This window comes from Pistacia vera, unplaced genomic scaffold (genome assembly GCF_008641045.1).
Source record: "Pistacia vera cultivar Batoury unplaced genomic scaffold, PisVer_v2 Contig423, whole genome shotgun sequence".
NCBI lineage: Eukaryota > Viridiplantae > Streptophyta > Magnoliopsida > Sapindales > Anacardiaceae > Pistacia > Pistacia vera.
The window spans coordinates 467,076-473,581 of record NW_022196250.1 but is presented as its reverse complement, the minus strand read 5'-3'; the positions used below and the strand labels follow the sequence as shown (position 1 = coordinate 473,581).

General features: G+C 36.5%; 1 pseudogene; it reads left to right on the top strand.

Annotated features, from left to right (window-relative positions):
• The first annotated feature begins 526 nt into the window (after positions 1 to 526).
• Positions 527 to 6,075, top strand: LOC116142998 (annotated as a pseudogene).
• Positions 6,076 to 6,506: the final 431 nt, after the last annotated feature.

The following is a 6,506-nucleotide window of genomic DNA, read 5'->3' as shown; positions in this document are numbered from 1 at the left end:
CTCAAGCAGGGGATCCCAATTCCAAACAAGGTTTTTCATTTTCATGAATAAAACCCATATAGACACATAGAAACTATAAAATCAACTGAATGTTAAAACTCAAAACAATGGATAGACATTCACCTCATTATGGTCATGAAGCATAACCGGGGTGAAATTGTTGATAACGTTTTAGGTTGAATTGATGACATTTTCAAAACCAAAAGGTGGTCGCTACAAAAAAAAGTCAAACACACGGGGTTAAAGGTGTATATCTTAAACTAGCAGCTGCTCGCTAAAAAAAGACCAAACATACAGCGGTTATGGTCTCATTTCCAAAACCAACGGACACTCACAAAAGTAACCAAACACATGGAGGCTTTAAAAAAAAAACCCCTTCTCATTAGGCAAATAATTTAAGAATTATATATATACATACCCACTTTGAGTTTTTTGTTGAACATAAAAGGACAGTTCAGTTGTTCCAAGTTTCAATTATAATCGGCAAAAGGAAAAGAAAATATTGGTTCTTTAACTGGGAAATGCCATGAAAGCCATTTCAAAGCTAAAATGCATAAGAACTTCACTTTCTAGATGTTATTCTTCCACACCGAATGATTCTTCAAGTAAAACGCTCAACCCATCAGCTTGGATTGATGATTTCACCAGATTCTGCTACCAAAGAGACCTCCCAAGAGCCATCAAAGCTATGGATGCCATGCAAATCCATGGCCTTCATGCTGAATCCATCACCTACTCTGAGCTCATCAAATGTTGCTTGGCCCATGGCGCTGTTCGAGAAAGCAAACTAGTTCACAACTACGTCTTCTCAAAAGGGTATAAATCCAAAACGTTTTTAACTAACATTTTGATTAATATGTACGTGAAGTTTAATCTCTTGGAGGATGATAAAACTGTAATGACTTCTTTCTACTAATATGCTCATAAAATATACTTAATAAAAATACATATATATTGACTAAAAAGTAGTTGGGCCCAAATTTTTCTTTACTTAATATATACATTCTTTACACAGTACAAAAATAACATATACAAAAACTATCAAAATGGTGGACAGTGTAGCCATTTCTCTCCGCTTGCCGACGTCCATCCGACCGCATCCTCACCTATTACCTGGAAAAACATAGAAAGCAACGGGGTGAGCACAAAAATGCTTAGTAAGTAAATCCTCTACTCCGCTATCCCCGTGCATCACTCTTTAATTCTTTCCTTACTCTACTCTTTCTCTTCTTTTTCTTTCTCTATTTCTTACTCTCACTGTTCTTTTCTTTCTTTCTACTTCTCTCTGTTCTTTCTTTCTTATTCTTTCTATTCTTTCTAACCATGATGAAATTCATGGCAATATACATGAATAAAATGCATATGCAATAATACACAAAATGCTTTTTCTTTCTTATTTCTGTTTTCTTGTTCTATTTCTTTTCTTTTCTTTTTCTTTCTATTCTTTTCTTTTCTTTTCTTGGCTTGTTTAAGCCTTCTCATTCTCTCTTATTCTTATTCTTTCTTTTCTTATTCTTTGCCGATCGGACTCGGTTAATGTATGGATTTGGAACCTTGGCTGTGTGAGTGAGTACAGTCCTCATCTACATGCACTCTTGCAGACCGTACAAAATCTTCTTTCTTCTTTCTTCTTAGGGCACTCAATTAAGGTGGCGTACATGTAGGAAATTCTTCTTGGTACAACCCTCATCCACATACACTCTTACGGGCAGTACAATTTTTCTTCTTCTTATGCCACTCAATTAAGGTGGCGTGTATGTGGAAATTTCTTCTTAACACTCACAGTTCCCCATCACACCAACCTATTCTTTACTTTTCTTTTAACACTCTTTAATTCTTTAATGCTTATTCTTCCTTTCTCTTTATTCTTAGAGTGTTTTATTCTTTCTTTCTTTATTCTTTATTCTTCATTCTTTATTCTTTATTCTTTATTCTTTATTCTTTCTTAAATTTCTACACATACCCAATTATATGCATATGGATGGCTCATGCTTAAAATTCTTACTTAATGCACTTATGAAATGCACAAATGCAATGTTGCATCAAAAGTAGTCATTCTGCATAGGTTATAGTCAAGAAGGCATATCTCATTGGATTGCTATGATCTTGGTCTCGTTTTAAAGCTTAGAGACAAGGCTACAACTTTTATGTTTAGGTCTCAGCCCAGTTCAATTAGTAAGATGCCCAAAAATCACTCAGAAGGTCACAGTTGTGACAGGGCAACCATGGTACCTGTTTTCACTTAGGCATTTCATCAAACAATAATTTTGCATAAATAAACCCTAATTTAATTATCACTCAATTTGTTTCCTAAACCATCCAACATGAGAGAAAAACTCTCTTGTATCATCACCATAACCCCAAGGCACAAACACTCCCACAATACTTCTCCAATTCTTTCAATTTCAACCCATCATCACACCATCACATACTCTCCTCATATTTACATATATCCAACAACAAGCACAAATAATCATCCATCAAAACCCTATGCTTGAGTAGTCTCTCCTAAGCTCCCTACTCTTTTTTGGATTCAAATCTTCTCTTAACCCTAAGCATAAATTTCATAAGAATTCAACTTTTACACAAATAAAACATAGATAAAGGGCATGAATCCTTACCTTTTGATGCCTAGAATCAAAACCCTATGAAAATCTACTCAAAAGCCCTCAAATTCCTTGGAGAAGTGAATGAAAATTTGAGAGAAAAAGGAGAAGGAATGTGGCTGTGGAATGAAGGGAATAAGGGTTTCAAACCCTTAACATTTTAGTTTATAAACTCACTTTCCCATTTTGCCCTTACTTTTTCTTAAAAATTCCATATTTGTCCCTTAGTCAATTACCAAAATGCCCTCACTTTTAATGTTTTCTCTATGATTTTCTACCTCTTTTTGTAACGACTCCATTCTCATAAAAATATGCATAGTAAAAGTACATGTAAAAGTACATAAAAAGTTGGGCCCAAAATTTTCTTTTATTAAACATATGTATTCTTTATACAAATATATACAAGATTTGTATCATATGCCAAAACTATCAAAATAGGGTGGACAGTATAGCCAATTCTCTTCGTGTGCCGATGTCCATCCGACCATGTCCTCATCTAGAACCTGCAAAAACATAGGGAACAACGGGATGAGCACAAAACAATGCTCAGTAAGTAAACCCTCTACTCAATTATCCCCGTAACTCTCTTTCTAATTCTTTCCCTATAATTTTTATTTACTCTTTCTCATAACTCTTTTCTACTAACTCTCTTTCTAGTAAGTCACGGCCCCGTCTGACCGGAGGCACGGCTGGGACTCGCTCCCACTCCCTATGCCTTCTACTCATTCTAGCCGATCGCACTTGGTTATGCATGGATTCGGAACCTTTGGCCATGTGAGTGCATAGAATCTCTCGGGTAAACTCGGGTATAGCCCTCATCCACATGTACTCCACGGGCTACACCACTTCTCTCTCTGATACTCATACCGCTCTCTCAATGCGGCGTACATGTGGGAATACTCTACCCGTACTCACAGGTTCCCCATCGCACAACCCATTCTATTCTCTTGTTTAGCACTACTCTAGCTTTTACTCTATAGTGCTTATTCTCTTTCTCTTTACTCTTAGAGTAGCTTAATCTCAAAAATCTCTACTCTTTCTCTACTCTCTTCTCTAGTGCATAATTAATGCATAGTTAATGCACATAAATGACTCATGCTCCTTAATGCATTTATGAGATGCAATTATGCTATGTAGCAAAAATTAAGGCTTTCTACTCTTACTTATGCTTCTCTTGAGCATTTCATCATACAACTCATGTGCATATAAAACTCTACTCTAACTCTAACTTTTCTCTTTTCTTTAATCATCCAAATGGGAGGAAACTCCCTCATAAAATCTAAATTTCCTGTCAAAAGAAAAGCACTTCAATAAGCTTGCTCAAAACTTCCTCCAACTTCAACCAAACTCAACCCAACATCAAGCAAATAAACACACTTCTCATAACTCAATTTATGTGTATTACTCATTAATAACTACTAATCTCATTCATCTCATTTCAACAAACATAATGAATACACATTTATATATAACTCTCTACTCAAAAGAGTTCTTAAATTCTCAACTTGGGTTGAATTTACTTACTTTATGAGGAAATAGCTTCTTTAACACTTCTCCTTTCCTTTGGGAGCTTGCCTTCTCTTTACAACTTTAACCAACAACAACAACAACATGAGACTCTAATCAAAACATACTAAAACTCTCATCTAAAGCAAGAATCCTTACCTTAGGATGCTTTAGATTAAAACCCTACTAAAAAGTTACTCAAAAAGCTCTTGGAAATCCTTGGAAGATTGAAGGAATTTGAGAGAATTTGGAGAATGGAGGAGGCGGTGGAATGGGAAATGAAAAGTTCTCAAAGACTAAACCCCCCTAAATATCTCCTAACAAACTCATTCTTCCCATTTTGCCCTTGCTCTTTCTTGGAAATTCCATCCATATCCTTTGATTCCTTACAAACACACCCCCATACTAACATATTCTCCATGAAATTTTCTTACATTTTACTCCCCACTTTTCCTGCTAATTAGGGGTAAAATGGTCAAATAGCACCTAAGGGAAAAAATATCTAAAACTCAATAAACTTTCCAACCGGCACGTCGGCGCGGTGAAGAAAGCCGAAGAAGCTTTCTTCACCGCGCCGAAACTGTCCAGCAGCTTCCCCGTGGCTTCAACACCTCTTCGCCGCGGCGAAGATTATTCTTCGCCCCGGCGAACCCTGTAACAACAAAAACCTTCTAATTTTGACTCATTTCAAGGCAAATACTCAACATATCAATACAACCAAAGACCAACCAACCAATATTCATAAAAACCGACTCAAATGAGAGCGAAATAAGAAACATTAGCTACATACCGCAAGTGGGGCGTTACACTTTTCACTTCCTACAACTTCAACTAATTTTAAGTGAAAAGACTATTTTACCCTTAATGTAAGTTTAAGGCACTTTCTTCATATTCTCTTAAAATAATTCTAACAAAATTTAACTAAGGGCTATGCAATATAATTTAAATCATGTACCTCCATGTTGGGTGTTACAAAAACATTGTTCGATAAAAGGCCTAAGAGAACCGTTGTTTCTTGGACAACAATGATATGGGTTTATTGTAATGCTAAGATGAATGGTAAGGTATTTGAGTTCTTTATTTTGATGCTCAAAGAAGGTGTTAGACCAAATATGTACACCTACTCTTCCATTTTGAGATCTTGTGTTTTTTTACTCAATCTTAGGCAGCTTCATTGTGGAATAATTAAAGTTGGTTTGGATTCTGATGTGTTTGCTAGGAGCGCTTTGATTGATGTTTATGCCAAATGGGGTGAGTTGAAGAATGCACTGTGTGTTTTTAATGAGATGGTGACTGGAGATTTGGTTGTTTGGAACTCAATCATTGGAGGGTTTGCCCAGAAAAGTGATGGTGATGAGGCTTTGAATCTTTTTAAGAGAATGAAGAGGGCTAGTTTTGTGGCGGATCAGGCCACGCTAACGAGTGTTTTGAGGGTGTGCATTGGATTAGCGCTGTTAGCATTGGGACAAAAGTCCATGTTCATGTATTGAAGTATGACCAAGATTTGATACTTAACAATGCATTTTTGGATATGTATTGCAAGTGTGGTAGCTTGGAAGATGCAAAGTCTGTTTTTGATAGGATGGTAGAGAGGGATGTGATTTCTTAGAGCACCATGATTGTAGGGTTGGCCCAAAATGGATACAGCCGAATGGCGCTGAAATGGTTTGAGTTTATGAAAGCCTCAGGTTTAGAACTGAATTATATTACAATTCTTGGTGTTCTATTTGCTTGTAGCCATGCAGGGCTTGTAAAAGATGGGTTGTATTACTTCCAATCTATGAAAAAGCTTTATAGGATTGAACCAGAAAATGAGCATTATGGCTGTGTAATTGATCTTCTTGGAAGGACTAGGAAGCTGGATCAAGCAGCTAAGTTAATACATGAGATGGAATATGAAGCAAAGGCTATGACATGGAGAGCTTTGCTAGGTGCATGCAAGCAATACCTTAGTTTTTTATAAGAAAGAGAAGTTTGTCAATTACTGTGTTATTCTAGTTAACATATAACCCCAGGAACAAACCTCACTTCTTAAGGAACATTTCTCTAAACTCATTATTTGACTTCGGCTTCTCATCTTCCACTTCTCCGACTTTTGGATTTGTCAAGGGGACACAAGTGGTCTGATGTTCCTTGGCATTGCAAATGTGTTCCTCCCCTTCAGTTGAATGCTATCACTATGTTTATTAGCAGTACAGTGTGGCACTCTAGACCCCCTGAAAGTCTGATTACTACTTTGCACTGCCATTTAACCCAAAGGAGTAAGAAAATAAAAGGTAGAAGTGGGAAACACAAACATGCAAACATCTATAGACTGCACTGCACACAAACAAACACACACAAGTAATAACAAAGATAAAACATAATTCCACTTAGCCTACCATGTTCTCCAAA